The sequence below is a fragment of the Drosophila bipectinata genome, chromosome 3L, assembly GCF_030179905.1.
Source record: "Drosophila bipectinata strain 14024-0381.07 chromosome 3L, DbipHiC1v2, whole genome shotgun sequence".
NCBI classification, from domain to species: domain Eukaryota; kingdom Metazoa; phylum Arthropoda; class Insecta; order Diptera; family Drosophilidae; genus Drosophila; species Drosophila bipectinata.
In genome coordinates, this window is record NC_091738.1 from 18,703,748 (window position 1) to 18,724,952 (window position 21,205).

General features: G+C 41.8%; 1 long non-coding RNA gene across 1 annotated transcript; it reads left to right on the top strand.

Annotated features, from left to right (window-relative positions):
- Positions 1 to 12,301: 12,301 nt before the first annotated feature.
- On the top strand, positions 12,302 to 13,160 carry LOC138926373 (uncharacterized). The gene is made up of 2 exons (XR_011442860.1): positions 12,302 to 12,365; positions 12,429 to 13,160. It is a non-coding gene; the product is annotated as an uncharacterized lncRNA (long non-coding RNA).
- The last annotated feature ends 8,045 nt before the right edge of the window (positions 13,161 to 21,205 follow it).

Sequence of the window (21,205 nt, forward strand, 5' to 3'; positions counted from 1 at the left end):
TCAGAGCCCAAAAAATGCAAGAATAATTATTATATTAAATAAACTAATTGGTAAGTAAATCTTTAAAAACAAATAATAATTTTTAGTGTATTTCCGTGACCAGGGCATGATGTTGATGTTGAGTTATCGCGGGTATATTAATTTTAGCTGCCGTTGATGGTTCCAGGGCTTCCCAAAACACCAAAAAAACCAAAAAAAAGTAAAGAAGCCCCCGACCTGGTGCCGGTTCAGGAATATACTTGTATAAAAGAGATCTTCGCACATTCACAGCTTCCTTTAAGGAGAGCAGCATCATTCTAATTGACGAAAATCAGAGAAAAAATACAAACAGACGGACAGAAAGACAAACGGAGCCAGCTTGAGATCCAGAAGGGAAGATCTCGGTTCGCGTTCGTCTGAAGCCGGTAATTGTTTGCACATATTTCTGAAACACCAAGTTGGAGCCAATCTGAAATCGTTTGGCTCCTTGGTATGCGCTTCGTCTCAGTCGTCCGTCTCCGACTTGGACTCCAACTCCAACTCCGATTCCGACTCTCCATCTCCATCTCGGTCTGTGGATGGATCCGTTCTTAGAAAATTGCCGTCTTCCAGTTGGGACAGCGAATTGAAATGAAATGATGATCATGGGCCGCATAACCTGGGGAGCCTGCTCACGTTTCTTCCACTCGCTTTTTCGGTGATTTTCACATTGAAATATTTCTCATTCGGGCAGGCTCGGTGCGAAAAATGCCACAGAGCTTGAAAGGGTTGCCATTTATTTATTTATTTCTTTCCTCCATTATTATTTTTTTTATTTTTTTGTATTATTTTTTTGTTGTATGCACAGAGAGCCTGTTTTATGCACACATATAAACAATAAAAGGAATATTTGTTTGCCTTACCGGGGACTGGTCGACTTGATTTATTATTGGGTAACAATTCATATGCCTTTATTGATATTTTTCAATTCCTGAACGTCCCAGCGCGTGTGAGACACAATAAATTTTGAAATAAATTGGATTTCTCAGTTTTAATCAGCCCAAACAGCAAAAAAATAAATATCAACCGAAGGGCAAACCCACTGATGATGACTCGGGTCCAGTCTTGGCTCCGATTGGCGAACCAACTCATTTTCATCCTTGGACGCCACAAGCGGAGCTGCTGACAGCGGCGATCGGAGTTGGAGATCGTGTTGGCCCAGGGGCTTAGGGAGGATAAAATTGCTAAAGGGGTTCCAGGGGCTTGCCAGTGGCCTAGGTTGGCTGGGGGCTACGATGAAACGAGGTGCAAAAATAACTCACGTCACGAACACGCATCTTTTGGAAAGTCGAGGCAAAAGATACTTTTCTAAACTTATGGTTACTAAAAATAAAATATTAAAAGGCAAGGCTTCTTAAAAAAATTATTAAAAAAGACTCTATAGGAATTTGATCTTAAAAGGTATTGTACCAATCATTTTTTGTTAAAGCTCATAAAGGAATTTTTAGCCACTTCTTCAGGCCCTGAGATTTTCTCATAAATCCATCACATCAACTTATCCCCCAAAGGCCAACTTGTTACCAACTCACTGCCCTCCTAATTATACACCATTTAACCCATTTGCCATTGCTTATTAAAAGTGCGTTGCTTTCCGTCCACACCGATTTTATTTTCATTTATGTCCTCGTCATCTTGGCTTAGCCCCCATCCATCCTATGCAATCCTCGATCCATCCTTGGAATGGCCATGAATCCGTGGGCTTTTTGGCTGCAAAAGCCGAGGAGGAGAGGTGTAAAAATATGCTGCCAATGTTGCAATTTATTTATTTATTTTTCTTCGTATTTTTTGCGCTGTTGTTGTTGTCTCGTCGAGCACAAAAATGTACATACAAGCCAACACATGGACTGGTGGCCCAGAGCGGGGATGAGTGTCCAAGCCGGGGAGGGTAACGTGTGCACATTGTTTATTTCACACACTTATTGGGCCGCGGGCGCTACTGTGCAGGCTCCTTCCCCGTCGCCACCTCCATGGCCACCTATCCGCTCGTGGAGCCCTGGGTTAGCTCCAGTTCTCCAGTTAGCATTCCCAGCCCAGCTCAGCTCAGCTCGGCTTGGTACGCTTCACTGCACTGCCAGCTATTACACTTTGGGAAATTTTTAGGGCCATTTAAAGGGTAACTATATTTGTTATAAAATAACTATATTAATATTGGTAACCCAATTCAAAAGGCTCTATATATACAATATTATTTTAAAGAACGTAAAGCTTATGATGCGTATACGCAATATTTTTATTTGAAGGTTATCAGCTCCATGAAGTAAACGCCTGGTTGAATTACGATGTACAATTATTTATAACTTTAACAATGGTGTCCTCACTTAAAAATGAATGTAAAAACCTTAAATATTTATTATCCTTTTTTCTTGGAGTGCAGCTTTCCGAGAGCTAGAGGGCCGGGGCTGGGGCCGGCAATTGGCTTGTCTTGTCTTGTCGTACGTTTTCCAGCTAAGATTGGCGACGCCATGTAGTTAACGCGTTCGCACTTTTTTTTTCTGCTTCCTCAGCTCTTTGTTGCTGCAGTTGCTGTGGCAAGTTAGCCAGCCCATGGAGTCCCCGAGTCCCTGCGTCCGAGACTCGTGTCCACTCCATTGAGTTTTCATGCCACGCAACTGCAGCGAAATTGGCTAAAAATGACACTCGTTTTCAATGCGGGGTGGGGTTTACTTTTTTCTTTTTCTTTTCCAGGAGAGGCTATAGGGAAAAATCGAAGGAGAGATCTGCTTATGCATATAGTATAGAGTATAGTGCAGAGTGTATAGAGGTGGGCATGGGCATGATTTCTGATTGGCCATAAACACACAAAAGTATTGAGTTTTATCAGGCTGCGGGCTATATGGGAATGGTGGTGGCTCATCGGAGTCCAGACATACATAAACTTGTACCTCATATCCAGAAAATAGCATATGCTATGGTACGTTGTTATAAGGATAGTCTCCAGTTAACAACAGCAACTAAGACAACTACCACGAAAGCAGCAACATCAGCAATTGGCAATTACTTTGATAACCGGGGCTTGGGCCTTGTGCTGATTTGTGCTGAAAGTTGATTTGCTTTTTCTCCGTCGACCATCGACCAGGTCCAGGTTTTAGCTTCGAGGCTTCAAGGTTTGACAAAGCAATTGATGAGACTGAAAGGCAGCGGCGATCCTGGCTGGCATCAGGTATGAAAATTACCCAGAGGAGTCCATGTAGCTTGCTAAAAATATGAGTAGGCTAAAGGTTTATCAGCGCCATAAATAAGCCATGTTCGATAATGTAAATGTAATCTCGTCTAATCCTGCCGATCTTAATTGGTCGCAGGTGATTGGATTTGGATTCACAGGCAACTCTATAACTTTAGGCAGTAAAATAAATAAATGTTTAAAGATAAGTACTCCATAAAATAGTAATATTAAAATGAGAGTTTGAAGGTTCTAGAGTGTTTAATAACTTCCCTAAATAATACCTTTAATACCAGCACAATTTTGGCATTACCCAGTAATTTGTTTTCTGTTCTTGCGGAGATGTCTTATCTGAAACTTAAAGAGTCAGGAACAATTAACCTCGACATTACCCCCTCATTTTGCCCGCATTTTCTTTGTACTCCCGAGGTGGATGTATCAATCTCGAATCCAGCTCTCCCACTTATAATTACTCCGTTTGATATAGCTATCTGATCGTATTTCACTCAGGGCTGCCAACCCTCAGTTCAGCTCAGCTCAGCAGAAAACAAAAACAAAAAACACAAAAACATGACAGTTTTTCCCAGTGGCCAGAAGGAGTTGGATTACGACCTGGAATGCCCGGAGTTGTCGGATATCATGCCAACACCATCGATTTATGATGGTCAGAGGTCCAGGTAACCCCTCCAACCAACCACCGACCATCGGTATTATATGGTAGTTAGCTGTTTTGGTGGCAGGGATTAAGATTAAGACCTGGTGCTACATCAAATGGGTGTGAAAAACGCAAATTACAAAGAATTTTTGTACTGTTTCGAAAAAGGGGGAGGAGGGCGGAACACTAGAGTGCTATGCGGTGGCAAGGAAGGGGGTGTAGCCCTCTGGGGCAAAAACTGGCCACATAGCTACAGAGTTTCTGAGTTGCAGAGTTTTCAAATGGACAGACAGCCAAGGCGACGGCGACGGCGACTAACTAACTAAGGGCGTGTCGACCAAGTCGCTTACCCCTTACCGGCATTCCCCGGGCCGGTGCCGTCGTCTACCTTATGGTCGTGTAACTTTGAAATATGTTGAGCGTGGTGCGATAACTGGCCAAGTAACTTGGCTAACTGGTAGTTGGCTGGTAACTGGTAACTGCCAACCTGGCAGCTTGGAAACCCCTGGCAACCCGGAGGAGCGCACTGGCGAATGCATATGCATATTTTATGCCATTTAAGCGGCATTTATGCAGCTTCGCGTGTTGACAAAAGTTGTTGGCTGCTCGTAACTCAATCTCAATATTTCAGAGCCCAAACCAAGCCGGCTCAAGTCAAGGCAGCACAAGTACAAGCAGAAGCAGCATCACCAGCAGCAGCAGCAGCAGCGTTACATTAAAACGTGACTTTGACAGTAGCAGTTGAGGCCTCTGACAACAGAAGCAAAAGTAGCAGCAACCAGCCCAGCCAACCCAGCCAACCAAGCCAACCCAGCAACTGCAACATCATCGCTGTACGTGCCCCAAACACCAAACACCAGGAAGAGTCATCGATGCTGTGTGACATTCGTTAAGCAAAATATGTGTCATCCTACAGCTAGAAGATTAGAGAGGAAACTCAGATTGGCCATGGATGGATATTAGTCGAGTGCTTCCTTTTTCCAAGGGTATGCTAAGGGTATGTTCCTCCCTCAAAACTACATCCTTTTCATATATTTCTGTAAGGAAAAGGCATCTAGTATAGCTACTGAGTATCTGTTAGTCCAAAGAACCTCCTTGGAAGTGTATCCCATTTTTTTGCGGGGAGGAACAGGACCAGCCATGGATTCCTGATCTATTGGTTTTTGCGTGGCAAACGTTTACAAGCCAAACATATTTTCGTGAACTGCCTGGCATGGCTGATTGCATGCATATTAGCCAGGAACCTTCGAGACAGTGGACTGGCGGGGTAATTGGGGGTATGGCTGCCTCCTTTGAGAGACGCCAAAAAGTTGATCTGCGTTCTGAGGCATCAACACTAGAGCCGGCCGCCACACTATCCTCTTGCCACTTTTCGCCTTTTGCCGCACGAACTATGTTGCATATTTTTGCTACCCTTTTGTTTTGTGGCTGAAGCGAGGCAGCCAACAAGACACGATTTTTAAAACGAAATCCATGTTCTTGAGCCGCAACTACGACCAGATCGTCGCACTTTATTCTTTTTTTCGCTTCTCTATGAAGATGGGGCTGGGGCTGAGGATGTGAGCTGAAGCTTGGAGGGTCTGGGAAGCGTTATTTATAAAACATGTTCGAAATGCAAAGTATGCGACACGACGAAGCTTTCATGCCCTATACACAAGTGCCGCATATTTCGAATCGCTCAGAGATTATTCAATTTTTCTTCATTTTCTTACTCGACTGTGGATTTATGACTCATGAGGTATAAGGCTGGTCTTCGTGATGCTATAATTGCTTCATAATTAAATCTATTTCATTGATTGTATCTCTTGCTGAAACAGTAGTATTTTCATATCGAACGATCAATCATTTTCCAATCATCCACAATGCCACACTTGCTTTTTGTCACTTTGTCACACTCGATCAATGCCAATGGTCTTTATTTTGTAAACACTCGAGTTGTGATCGAGACAAGATCATTTCATTTAAAGATCTCACCGAACTGATCTATCTATTCTGCTTAAATGATTACTTCATTCAGAGATCTTTTCGTGTTGATCACTTATCTCCTCTTTGACACAATTGCTCTTGATCTACAAATTTGACACGCGACTATATCTATTGGAGGGTGGGAAGTTCGCTGATATCAGTAATTCTTAGAAAATATATTTTTCAGAATAATAAAAAACTAGCCATTTGATTTTAAGACTCTTTTCTAGCAACAATCCTTACTTGGAATGGAAGTCCAGGCAAAAGGGCAATTCTGACTAACCAGCTAATGGCGAACCCACCGAGCTTGCCTTTTTAGCATTGGCTGGCATTTTCAATGGTCTCATAACCCGGGTCCAGACAATGCCCCTGGTCCGCCCCGGCAACCCCCCCCTGGAAAGTGCTGTCAATGTGCGTAACAATTAAATCGTGTGGCTTCCTCTTCTTGTGTCTGCAGACAATTTGCAAATGATCGGTGGCTCAGTGGCTCGATGGTTCGGTGGCTCACATGATGCCAGTATTTGGCATCGGAGTTCGATGGGATTGCGTGGCCCATGCACCTAACTTCATCACGATCCGCGACATGAAAATAGTTGCACTCCACCCAAAGACGGCGGCGCTCGATGCGAAGGAGCCTGCTCTCCATGGAGTGGGAAGCGTCACATCACGAAGTCGACGCCAACGCCACTGAAAGCTATTGGACCACTCAGAAAAAAGATGCTCTTAAAAAGGGTTTTTAAGGATAGGCCCAAATATATCTTAAAGAAATATAGCTTATAATATCAAAGACTTTCGAAAGACTAACCTGTTTTAAAATAAAGTTACATTAAATCCTTGATCTAGGACCTTGATTGATTGACCTTTTTTTGGGTGTAATAATAGCCAGCCCGCAACAGGAACCGCAGAAAAAAATGAAGAAACAGACACAGAACCAGCAACTTGCAACTTGCAACTAGCAACTGGCAACAGCGCGACTTGCTGCAACTGCCACCAGGTTGGCTGCCCCGGTGAGTTCTGGTGCTTTGCATATTTAGCAAACACATTGCCGGGGCATTGCTGGTAACGAAAAACGGTTTCATTGTTGCCGACAACAACATGAAAGCCTGCGCTCCTTTTGGTGGCCTGGCCAAAACCAATACACCCGCAGATTGCCTCACACAGATACGGGATAATAACAATCGACACAAGAGCGGCGGCCAAGACCACAGAACTGGGTGGAGCGGTGGAGCCAGAGGAGTCCCGTATTGGTCCGTACTGGTCGGCCTGGCCTGGCCAGGGCAGCCCGGAGACCAACCGACAAGAAAATAAGTTGAATAAAATTATTGTGAACACGTCTCGTTGATTTATTGTGAAATCGCGCATGAGTAATGATCGCATATTTGGGTATGCTTGTTGTTTTATCCAAAGAGAAGGTCGCTTCGAGCCTCAATCCCACTTTACTTGGGTCCCTCGATTGGAGCACAGTATAATTTCTGCTGTCTGCGTTTTTTTTTTGGGTTGCTACCCTTTCCTCTGAATTTTTTATTCCACCAGCCTGGGTTATTGCTCATTTTCGTATCGATACGTAAGCCGGTGTTTCTGTTTACATTTTACCAGGCTTGTGCTCTCTATTGTTGCTCTAAATGGCATCGAATGAGTTGAACATTTTGGTTGTCGTCTGGGGACCTCCAAAAACAGTGCCACAAACGTTGGGGATCCGATCCGAGCTGGAGGTTGGAGTTGGAGATTCGAGCAAACAATAAAACATGATGATGGGCCACAGGCAGAGGCAGGGGGTCGCCTTTCTGGTTATCTAATCGGCCTTTATAATTGGTGGGTAACCAGCAAGAGACCCACAGCCACATCCACATCCAGAGCCAGAGCCAGAGCCAGAGAGATTCAGCCTGATCATTGTGTAACAATTAAGGTAAGGAATCAACACTGATCAACAATCTCTGGAATGAGAAACACTGTAATTGTTCTTTCAGTTTTTTTTTCTGCCTCCCAGTCTTTTGTTCTTCTGGGATCTGTGGACCTGGGAGGATGCGTTGGTAGATATATTTTTGTAATTAATGCATGAAATCAAATTTGAAACCGACTTATTGTTTTCTAATTGCATTAAGATTGTCCGAGTTGAATGAACTTGTTTTGGAGAGGTGAATTATTTTCACTAAACAGTGGATCCTCCTCTTGAAATTTGTACCACTACCTGCTGGTAAGCAAGTGTCAGATTTAATCGGAAAAAGGCCTTTCCTTTCGAATAAGTTTCATGGTCGTGGCATTGCCTTTTCCTTTCTATTAATCGTTTAATCTCTCGATCCAAGCAAATTGAAACTTGCTTTCCAGCCAAGAATTCTTCTCGACTTTCTCCCCATTTTTCACATATCAATAACCATTATCTATCACATATAATATTAACCCAAACAATTTTTCCAGCCCGACTGCAACTGTGGAGTGTGGAGTGTAAGCCGGGCTAAGAAAAAGGCCACAAGATGCAGACTCTAAAAATTGTGTATATAAACAGTACGCATGGGGCAGTTACGAACCAAAAATTGATGATCGCGTGCCAAATGTGCATGTTTATAAACATATTTCTTGAGAGCCCCCTGAACTCCAGCCCCTCGGAGGATGGAGGATGGAATGGAACCAGAAACATGGATACACTTTGGCTGTTGGCTGTCCCATTTGGATGATCTTGCATTTGATCAGTCGCTTTGTTGATTGCTTGAAACTTGTGTCCATGCAATAAAACACTCAAAATGCCAACTTTATTTTGGGTCAAAGCCGGCCAAACACGCAACGTTGCCTGAGAGTTTCTGGGATGCGATAAACTCTTGCCTTGTTTCACAGAGCTCCCCCCCCTTTCGGGCTACCCAGTGTAATCCCCCCCTTAAATCAGCATTAAAATTGTCTGCGGGCAGGCAAAAGCGAAAGATTGTGAACGAATTTTGCGTGTGTTTGACCTTTTTCCGTTCAAAAGCACCAAGACACCAACGAAATACAAAATGAAATATGAAATTCACACAAAATTAAAGAGCAAAGGGGAGAAGCCACAGAAACCTGTAGCCCGCTTTAAAAATTGGGTTATGAAGTGATATATAAAAATTCCAAATACCCCAAAGAGCACCCAAAAAAAAAAATGCTCCGATCTGAAACGATCCGAATCGACTACCAACTGTGCATTTGGCGGAACTTTGCGCCGCATGCGTCGCATATCTTTGACACAATCCGTGGCGCCCCCCCATTGGCTTTTCGAGGGCAAACCTTTTCACTTCTGGCCAGCCCTGATCCCCTCACCGATCTCAAATTAAATTAATTCATAATGAACACAATTATTAGAGCCTAACCGCCGACAGAGGAGTCCCATAGCCGACCTGCATCATTCTTTTATTTTTTGTAACAGTGATGCCAGGATAATTTTAATTAAAAGAATAGACAACAAAATTAATGGAATATATTTTAAAGAAAAAATTTTATAGAAAAATATATTTCTACCTGACTTTTAAAGAAGTAACCTTTTGAAAAGGGCCAACATTGCATCACTGGCACCAAACAAAATCCGAAATAAAAGAAACACTTTACAAGGGCGTTTTCAAGCAGTTAAGGAACGAATCAGTATCTGAAAACCAGAACCAGAACCAAAACTGGAAACTCCGAAAAGAACCAAGAACCGGGATTAATGGTTGCGCTGACAGAGGAAATCCTGCGGTTGTAATTTTTACGACCCGTCCTCGCCGATCCCTTTACCTTTCCCGGCAATTAGGGTTCCCAACCCACTTGGGTGCTGCGGATCGTAAAAGAACTTCCACAGAAATGCACTGTAGTTGTAGCTCCGCCCGCGGATCATTAGTTATCCGAGAATTCGGCGTGGGTTGTGTCTCACAGGATCGCCAGGGATTACTCCTTCAACTTTAACGCTGGCCCAATTACGCCGGATGACAATGGGTGTTGTAATGATCCCGACGACCTTACACGGAAGCAGAACATGCAAAATAGATCCCGCCGGTCAATGGTGGGCCAAAGTCAACAAACAGTTAAAGCAAGGTCGCCAGGAAGGGTTTTGTCTCCTTTCCGAAATCCCCGACCAAAGTGATCAGTAAGGGATTAGTATGGATATTGGTCCGATTACTTTATGTGTGTGTCATAAAAGTAAGAGAAATATTTTTGCTACTTAGTAGGTGGTTATCCATATTTGGGATAAAGGAAAGGGATCAGTAGTTGGTAGGCTTAAGGGTTTAAGAAGAAAGAGTATACCTAGAGAAAAGGGTTAGAAATCTAGTAGTTACTTGGTATCTTTGTCATTCATACAATGATTAATGTTTCTTATTGAATCTTCTTGCGTTAGTTAATTCCAATTCTACACGAATCTTTCTAATATATTCTTCTAATCGCATTTCCCGTATTTTTCTCAATATCAACAACAATTAAGCTGTGCCCCAGCCAATCGATCAAGATTTTCCTCTGGCTAAAAGTGACTAATTAATCAACCGAAGATCCACTGATCTTTATGAATCAATATTCGTTGACTAAGCTTGTAGCTTCCCCCCTCCGGAGAAAAAGAAAGGTGATGGTGAAACACGATTCTTCACTTCCTCCAGTTCACCTAACGTAGATTTCCCTAATGATCAACAACACAGCCCATACACAAAAGACTGCTCTTTCCCGGAACAGCCCACAAGAATTCAACCACATATTTCTCCAGCTCAGAATCAAATATGATTAATTTTTCCTTTAGGCCTCTGACAGCACCAATCTCTCGCTGGCTGGAAAAATTCATGCCCAATGCAATTGGCCCGGAACACGTGTTTGTTTTTGGCCGGTGGTTCTAGTTTTCATTTCTTCTATGTATGTTCTCCACTTTACGATCTTTCAAATCGCAGCTTTCACTCATGCGTGGAGGAAGGCTCGGCTCCCTATTCGAAAACAGAGTCGAAGCGAACGCGCCTGCGCAAACGCAAATGTTGCATGGAAAACGGGGCGAGTTGCAGACGCAGCAGCAGCGGCAGCAACTTTTGTACATGACATAGTGCCTGTCGTCTCATTAGGATTAGACCCACGTTATTTAATTGCATGTTAGGGATTCCTGCCTTATAATGAGTTAGTTAAATACACACACGCACGAGGGATACCCGATGTTGTTGGCTTGCCTGATGGCTAGTTGAGGGAGAAAATGATTAATGACTTTAGAACCACCTCTCTTTATCTCTCACTTGCTGCTTAGGCGTTTCCATGGCCTAACCTCTGTTGGTTTTCCACATGAATTTATTTACAAATAAAATTATAGTCTCAAAGTCAGGGGCACACAACAGCATAAGTATGAAGCATAAGAAGCAGCACCAGAAACAACAGAGCAGTTGCAGGGCCATTTAAACACCCCATAAACAATTTGCCATAATTTTGTTGAACGACGACGAAGACGAGGATGTCGGTTGTCGGGTTGTCGGTTGCCGGGTTGTCGGTTTGCCGGTTACCAGTTGCCGGTTGCCGGTTGGCGGTTGGCGCTCCCTCATTACAAAATGACGGCAAATTGCAATTTTCAGTGCCCGCATGCCGATCCATCCAATTCGGTAGCCAAGATTCAACGATGGAACGATGTGACAATCAACGCGCACGTCCACGGCCTGATGTGATGTGATCTGATGTGATGAGTGCGTCTATCATATCGTCAACGTGGTGTGTCGTCCCAGTCTCAGCCCTCAGTCCTCATACCTCATACCTCAATCTCCAATCCTCAGTTTCAGTACCAGTCTCAGTCTCAGCTTCAGTCATCTGCCTCATCGTCATCGTCACTGTCAACCGACAACATCATCATGTTGCAGCCACAACAGCAGCAACCACACAATAAATTACAATTTGGTATTGTGATTAGCAGGGTTTTTAGTTATTTAAAATAAATAATATGATACATATATTTATTATAAATGGAGTTTTTTAATAAAATAATTTGGAAGAGATTTTTAAGGCTTAAATTAGGGCTTGTAATTGGTTGTATTTGTTTCAGTGCAATAAAGCCAAAACCAAGGTTGGTCACCCCCTTGATCTTGATCGGTCCAAGCTCCCTGGCTCAACTTGACTCCACTCCACTCCACTACAGTTCAGCTCAGTTTATCCCAGCTCATCATCATCGTCATCGAAATTGTCATGTCACGAAAGTTAGCTCCCAGCTCCCAGCTGCTGTTGCTATTGCTTCTGCTACTGCGGCACTGTGGCTGCCACCAAGTCCACCAGTTGGCGGCATCAGGCTTTATTGTGGTTCTCATTTTTTGTTTATAGTGGTTTATTCAGCCCTTTCCCCTCCGGGCTCGGTCACTTTATAATTGGGTTTGGCCCTGGATTAATAACCCTAGCATTTCAATTAGCATAAGGAAAGCCTGGCCATATATTTTATTGTTTTATAATATGTAGATAGGGAGACCTTTGTTGTAAATACTATTTTTAGAGAATTTTTTAGATAATGCTAATGACTGCATAGGCGTTTTTTATGGCTTAGGTAGGGGGTCTAATATATATCTTCAATATTTTTATTGTTTATGTAGAGTTTCTAAATGTTTTGTTACTTTTGAATCATCTATGTCTTTTTAATCTAAAGTAGAGTATTTAATTATTCCCTGTGTTGGACTCGCAGCCCTAAATGATCTCCCCTTGTTGCAGTAATTGTTGGTGGTGGAGCTGCAGCTACTGTTGCTTGAGATTTTGTGGCTTAAATGCCTTTTAAATGCAGCTCCCCACGGGAATATGCCGTCGCCAGTCTGACTGTCTGCCTGTTGTTGCAGTTGCTGCTGCTGTTGCTGTTGCTGTTGCTGCTGTTGCTGTTGACATTGTGATCAACGATAGCGGCCTGACAACTGATGGCAATCACTTGTCGCGCTTCAGATCATCCGCTCAACATCGGGCTGAATGCTGCTTACTGCCGGCTGCCTACTGCCCGCTACTGCCTGCGCCTGCTGCATGTTGCATGTTGCTTGTTGCCCCATGCCTTGACACAGATTTGTTGGCCAAAGTTGGCGACAACGCCGTCGCCTTTTTTGGTCCAGGCGTCTAAGCCGGAGGCTTGTAAAAGGATCCTCTGACTGGCTTGTGGCTTCTGGCTTTTGGCTCCTGGCTGTTGGCTGCTGGCTGCTGGTTAGTGGCTTCCTCCATTACCGATTCCAATTGCAATACCAATTCCGATACCAATTCCAATTGACAATTGACGCAAACATCAAAACTGTCTAATTAAAAACATTGCCACAGTGCGTAACAGAAATCAATGGGAATGATGCCGACAAAAGCATTTTGACTTTATGACATCTGAAGGAGATCGCCGAAGAGCCAGAGAGATGAGAAGAACTTGCTATTTATTTTGTAATTTTTCTTAAAACAATTTTTTTTCCATCTTTTGTACGTTGTCTTGTTTTTATTGCGGGCTTCGTTCTTTCTTTTCGCCGTCTGAGGCTCTTCTGGCTAAATTATGGACTCTCGTGGCGGACTATAAAACAACAATGATTCGTATAAATTGGAAACATTAAAAAAGCAATCAAAAATGTTCGGGGCCAAGGCAACAAGAGTTTGCGGTCTTCTAGGGTCAGTTTAACCTGGCGTGTTAACCTGTTGCCTCTCAAAAGATACAGCAACAAAAAAAATAAGAGAAGAAAACAAAATAAAATTTCCAACTGATGCAGCTTCACACGAAACGAACCGGAGAAGAGATATACTGATGATGATGACGGCGATCGAACGCGATCGAGATATACGAGCTATGGGTCTATGGGGCAACCTCACTCAACATTTTGGCCTTAACGCCTCGACTGACTGATAGGAGCAACAACAACGGCAACATCAGCAGCAACCCAACAACAATGCATGTCGATTGTTAATCAGTTAGATATAAAACAAAATAAAGGTAAAGAATCTTCTTCTCCTACAACACCCAAAATACAAAAAAAAAGAACAACGAAATCTCATCGCGTATCTACGACATGTTAATGATGTTTCCACTCCTCAAACGAAAAAAAAAACTGAAAAACTGAAAAACGTTTGCTTTGTGGGCCCAGAGATTCGAATTCCTAGAAGAAGTTCGTTGAAGTCGCCTGCGCTCTCGATTGATGTTATTTATGTGAAATGTCTGTGAAATTATTACCCTTTTCTTCCCATTCCATTCCAGCCCATGGGGGAATTTATTTTATTTCGTTTGAGTTTTACTCGCTTTTAATTAGCAACCCACCAACAGAAGAACAGAAAAAGAAACGCTTCATTCCCCTCGGAACATGGTAATTTAATCTGCCGACGATCCAAGGCCCGATCTCCATCTCCATCTCGATTCACTTTGACCACTCATCAAGTAGTCTTTGAGATCGACTTTAAAATGTGATTCAACCTGATTGCTTCGGTATTTTTCTATGGCGATCCCTATCTTCCACCATAGATTTGACGCTCTTTTGTCTTTCTCGGTTTTTAATTGCATTTAGTTGCAAATAGATGACATATTAGTGAAGATATAGAGCTACACCGGGTTGGGGTATTAATAAAACCACCATCACTACGGCTTTCGGGACTCTTATCCAAAAGTAGGTGGAAGATAACTGGGTTTATGGGATAAGATAAACTGGCTTTGAATTTAAACGGGTTTTCATTGGAGGGAAAATGCTTTAAAATAGATTATGTGGAATTTCTGTTCAAATTTGTATTTAAATGTCCGATTGGAAGTATCTTTGGGATAATGACAGTCATTAGGCATTGATAAATTAAAAGATAGTTTTATATAAGGTTTTTATACTAAAGGATGAAAAGGAATATATCAATCCCTTATCTAATACTTCCCATGACTAATTTTTACTCTCACTATTTTGTCAAGAATCATTGGCTTTATTGCCCATGAGATCACTGGGCCATTGTCCAACATTTTAGCATAAAATATAGATAAGAGATTATAGCCATAAGTCAAAATCAGTCTGAGACTTCTAAGCATGAAAGAAGTTCGCCAACCTACAGTACGACTTCCATTCAACCTAATTGAATAAAATGAGCTTTATTTATAGCCGAACTGAAACTAATTCCCGTCCCTCCACTAACAGAAGCCAAATGCTTGCCATTGTTCGGCTCTTTCCACTTCCTTTTCATTTTTCTTTTAACCATTTTGGAGGCACGGGTCGCGAATGGCGAAAACTTATGAATGGCCGGCAGAAATATGGACCGGAGCGAGAACTTTAAGAACCCGCCAACTGGCAGCACGGCTGTCATTTGCCAGTCACCATTAAAATCAGTTGAGTTATAATTTGACTAATTCCAATGGATTGCATGAATCAACTTTGGTCTGCTTATGCTAATTTGAATTGGTCTGTGGGCCCAGCCCATACCAGGCCGGACCAGCCAGTCAGATCGAGTCAATTGTAGGCCCATTTGGATGGACTTAAGTAGTTTCTTTTTTATTATTATTATGAACTGGGTTGGCCAAAGGCAGGGCGAGTCTTTACGGCTAGTTTGCATATCATACACTTTGGGAAATTTTTCTTTAAGATTCTCAAAGGGTAGGAATATCGTTTCTTATAGACCCAAGTGGCCTATTGTATTTTTTTTAAGTGTCTATATGTAGATGATTAGTTGGGGAGTTGAGTTCGGGGCATGTCTCGGTCCAAGGTTGTCTGCCTGTCCCTTGTTTGTTCATCAAATTATATAGAGCTCTGCCCTGACTACCGACTGCCATCCTCGTTTGCATTGCGTACATGGTAGAGTATAGCATATCCTTTCAATTCGTCGGGCCTCGGGCACAATACAATTGGATCTCAGTGTGTTTGTTGCTGTCTCCGATGTTGCTGCTTCTGTTACTGTTGCTGTTGTTGCGTGTTTGTGTTGTTGTTGTTGTTTGTCCATGTCCATGTCTGACGTCGTCTATGGTCTTTTTGATGTGCGTCCAGTCGGAACGCAAAAGTCGAACTCCCCTCAGACCTCTCATTTTTTTAGAGCCTGTCGTGCTGCCAAGTTTTTGGAGAGCGTTGTAGGTAAACACTCGCGCCTAAAAATATCTATAAGCTCTCGAGTTGTGCGTCCTCTTTTTGTGTATGTGTGTGTGTGTGAGAGTATCTGTGTGACTGTGCAACAACTTGGGCAACCACTTTGACTGCGAAAAACCGGCGGACTAGAGGCAGCTGCAACGCGTTTCGATTAGTTGCCACAACGCGGCGGCTGTCTGTCAGTCAGTTCAGCTCACTCAAGACCAAAAGAGCCAGCCAGGTTCCCTTTCCCTTTGCCATCACCGGTCTCCGGTGTGTCCTCGGCCTCCGTCACAAAATCAGCCTCGGTTTTAGTCTCAGAATCAGACCCAGACTCAGGTTCAGACCAAAACAACAGTAGTAACGGATTGAACCCTTTTTTTTTGCGACTTCTAGATACTCATTAGTAGGGGTTTTGTTTTAGTTCTTTGCTTAAGAACTTTTAATAATTCTTAAAATTAAGTAAAAGTAGTTTTAATTAATATTCTATAAACCTTTTTTAAGCTTATCTTAAAGAGGTTTCAAATTATTCTTATCTTCTTAATCTTATTTCATTGGTAATATTAATATTTTCTATATAGTTTCATATTTTTGAAAAATATTACGTATACGTAACAAAAGTTGCCAAAACTTTGATACATAAAAACGAAGTTTTTTATTATTGTAAAATAGTACTACATTTTTTAAAAAGATATATTATATAAGTGTTATATAGTGAAGACATTAAAAAAGGATTTTTCAAATGAGTTAATAAATAAAATTACGTATACGCGACTACACACTCTTGTTTCTTTGTTTTGAAAAAAATATAATAAAATGACTTGGAACTCAATTATATATTTTTTTAGTTTATTAATAAGGGTTAAGGTCACCCGAACCCTCTTCGATTACAGGGTATCGCTAACGAAACGCTGACGTCGACGTCTCTGCTGACGCTGTCTTGTTAATTTTTTGAGCTATTTATTTTGATGTTTTCGCTTTTACGCTCTCGTTAAGTCGCCCAGCGCCCAGACGCAATGCCAAAGTTCTTTAGTGGCTGCAGAAAATGGAAGAAAAAAGTCAAGATGAGGCAAAAACCGTGCTGACCGTCGCGAATGTGGCTCCATTGTGGAAGAGGGGCCGAGAATGAGGGGCAGTATCTGCGTTTGGGTGTGCAACGTTGCATCACGAGATAGTTGCGAGAGATATGCATACGAAATTGGAAATGCTAATTAATATGTTTTGCACAGCAGATACGAGGCGATATCCACACATCCTCGGTGGCTCTGTTTACATAAGCGTTAACTGCTCACCCGCAATCGTTCGCACTCTTTTTCGCCCCCAAAAGCCGTCTCTTTCACACACACCACTGGAGATTATTAAATTAATTTTTATTAGGCGTCAAGCCGTAAAGAACAGCTGAGATGGATGGACGGCTGGCTGGATGGATGGATGGACGGAGTGAAGTCGAGTGAATTGAGTGCTGGAATGAATGAATGAATGGCAAGCTCACATGACAACGCGTTATAATTAAGAACAATGGCAACTTATTCAGTGCCCGATAAAGACAGGAACACGATGACAGAAAGAGAGAGGGCGAGATGGCGATTTGTTAGCGGTACCAGCTTTCGGTGCCGACTTCCCAGACTTCTCTCATTTATTCCAGCCGCTGACACTTGACGGATTCCATCGCCGATTGCCGTGACATGTCATCGCCCGGGAATTTAATTGCAAACTCCCCTCGGGGCGGTACAAAAAGACCCCTAAAAAGTGGCGGGAACCAAGCTGAATGAGTGCTTGGAATGAGAAATGTGGGATTTGGGGGAAAATATTCATGATTTTTAGTGCTAACAAGGTGAACTCAAGGATGCGTTTAAACTTAACCCAACAATTACTCAAGATAACCCACCTGTTTCTCAATATTTGGCAATCCCTTCAATAAGATCCGCAAACAACCCCGGTAATCTTGGCAGAAGAAACAGGAAGTTCCCCTGGATCCTCCAAAGATCTTCCCAAGCGATTCCAACAGATGAATTCAATATCCTAATCCTTAACTATTCCATTCGGCAGCTACTCTCAAGGGTTTCCTTTTACCATACGCCGGGGGCGTCCCTCAAAGCGGTCATTGTCTTCGGACAATAAAAAAAAAGCAATTCCAATTACAAGACAACATAACAAATGAAATTTTCGCAAGAGGCAGCTGGCGAAAAAATAAAAAAATAAAATAAAGTACTGGTATCTACAAAAGAATCATTTCCATGACTCATGTGACTGTGACCCAATGAGCAATATACGAGACACAAGCGCCCAGCACCCACGAGATACAGATATGAGAATTGCACGTCTTTGGCAACCCAAGACCCGAGACAAGCGAGACGATTACAAAAGAAAATAAATTTTTGCGCAAATAAAAACGAAAGAGAAGCCAGAACGATCAGTCATCGTAGGGAAATAGGGAACCCAACCGAACCGAGCTGCACCTCCGGGCCAATACACTCGACTAATCTAATCAAATCAAATCAATGCCGGCAGGACCGCCTCTTGTATAGGATTACAAATCCCTTGGATACTGAATGTAAGTGCCACGATATAGTATGCACTTGGAGAAATGTATAAACTTAGAGAACTGTTGTAAGAAAATTCTTTAAAATATGTGACCTTGTAAACAGTTTTTAAAATATTATTATTAATTAATTTCCAACCTGTTCTGGTTTCATTAAAAAAATATCAAATGTCATTAAACGAATATTGAAATAGTCCACCTAATCCCTAAAATAAATACTTAAATAAACAAAAATCTGTTTCTATAAAATCGTTTAAGAAAATATTGACCCAAATTTCTTCCAAGTGTCATCTGACAATCCTGGTAACATATTGTGCAATCCCTGGCTCTGGGTCTGTTCTTTCAGAGCCAAGCACTTCCTGGCTTACACCAACTGGCCTGATCGATCGATCGGCCGATAAAGAAAATCATAAAGCGAGTGAAAGAAATGAGGAAAGAAAGAAAGAAAGGTACAAGGCAGGAACAAACAATTGAGCGAGGATTGTAACAAAATCCTAGCCGAAGATATCGCTTCTGCAGCATTTAACTGTTTACCTGACCTGATAGCTGAGGTGAGGTGAGATGGGACGGGACGGGACGAGGGCGAAGGCGAGGTAAGGCCAAAAAGCAAGACCAAGACGATGTTTGCACGGTCAACTTTCAACACAATTTGTAGGCTACCTGCAGTTTGCTCAGACGGAGGCTTGGGTGTGGGTTTTCCTGAGAACGGAGCCCATATCGGGCCGGAGGAGAGATTCATCTCGTACCATCCCATCCCATGCCATCCTATACCATCCCATTCCCGTCCAAACAACTTGGGTAACTGGCTGACTGATACGCATCGCCTGGGATGTGTTTGGTTAATCAGCACCTGTCGACTCAACGGGCGTCGACAGGTACAACTACAACGCGCTCACGGAGCACTCCATATATACAGTTGCGATCGAAATAATAGCACAGCAAATCAAGGGTTTAGCCTCATTTCAGTACGGGTTTCACTTCTTGCCCGTTTGAGTGCTTATTTGGTAAACAATTATATAAGAGCTGGCCCATTAGTTGCAACTCTGCGGTAACTAACCCCAAAACATATGTCGGCTATAAATCATGTTTTATATGGATTATATCTTGAGTGTTGTTTTACCTTGTATGACATTGTATTTTTATAAATTTTAATTGGAAATTGCAGAGGGGATATTAATTAAAGCTAAATAAATATTTATTAAAATCGAAAAATGAAAATAATAATAAAGTATGATGACTAGGCCAACAAGAAATCGGTTTATTTGTAGGTCATTCATGTTATTTTAAGATTTATGATAGTTTAAGCTTTTGGCAGACTTATAAATATGTTTTTTTGTATTTTTAAATACGAATTAAATAAATAGTAAATAAACTTAAAGATTAGCGATAATGTTTTGGAAGGTAAGTGAGAAATTTAACAAGTAAAGACTGATATTTTTGGAAAATTAATACCTCTATTTTTAGCAAATAAATCCAATAAAGCTGTGTCTCTTTTGTTTAAGAATTATTATTATTCTTCCCTCTGCTGTCATCATTTTCTATATAACTTAGTAGCCATCAGTATTTATTTATTTTTTTGGGAAAGTTTGAAAGTGCGGTTACAACATATGGCCATCCGGATCATGCGAAAAAAACGACAACAGATTCCGACTCAGATTCGGACTCTGCTCGGATTCAAGCTCCATAATGAGTAAGCCCCAAGATCTCCCCGACAAATCTCGATTGCCAGCCGGTCCAAAAAAATATATATAAAAAACAACAAAATCCAGCAACAATTACAATTACAAAAACGTAACAACAACCATACCCACCAACTGCTGGGGTTGCTCTCATAAATCAAGAAAAATCAGTCAATTTTTTGTCGGTTCGAGTGTTCGAACAGAGAACGTACGAGTGTGCGAGTGTGTGCCTGTATCAAACTGACATTGGCTGAATTAACAATTGATTTCAATAATTTTTTATGATTATTCTCCGTTGCTGTATATTCTTTTTTTGCCTCGTTTTCGGTTTTTGTGGCCGTCTGTCTGCAAGGCAAGCAACGGCGGCTAAGAAAAGCCGGAGATCAGCCACTTGGCACTCAATTCAAACTGCTGAATTCAGCAAACTCGATCCGAGTGCTGCTCTTTCCGGCTCTCCGCTGAATATGAAAAAGTCACTCAATTGCGGAGGAAACTCGAACACTCGGCCGGTATGTTGGAGAGGAAAACTCGTCTAACCGGTGTGACGAGTGTCAATGTCTCATTGGAATTGTTTGCTCGGCTTTGACGCTCAGCGGAACCGACAGCAGGGAATCGGAATTTCAAGCCCACGGTGCCGTCGCACAGTGGGCCTGGGACACAGCGAGGTGCTAACTGTGGGTGCGGAACTGGTGAGGTTCCTTTGTTCAGCTCTCAAGGGCAAATATTTGAGGTGTGGGCTAATTTGATTTGCATTCAAAGGACATACGGGCGGAAGTCATAAAATAGGTTGGAATTGCTTTATTGCAGATATTTTGTATACCCATAACTAATTGACATATTCGATTAGTTACAAGCCCAATAGGGTATTCTAAAAAATATTTTAAAACATCTGCTTGAGAGTGGGTTATTCTAATTTAATTTTATTATAAATGGAATGCTTAGTTTAAGCTTAACCAACATGGCGTATGAGTAATAAGCTTTAATGTTTTGTCTATATTTTTCTATCTTTTAAACTATAATATTTTCAACTTTTTCTCTCTTTCTTCATTATTTTATTCCATTTAAAAATATAACTATATATAACATATAATAAACCATTAAATACCAAAAAATTTATAAATGTTTCAAAAATTAAAATGAGGCTTTGCCAACATGGCGGATGGGTTATAGGGCTAAAATCTATGTTAAAAAACTCAGGGTAGTTTTTTCAAATTTTTTTCAGATTATTTATTATTATGA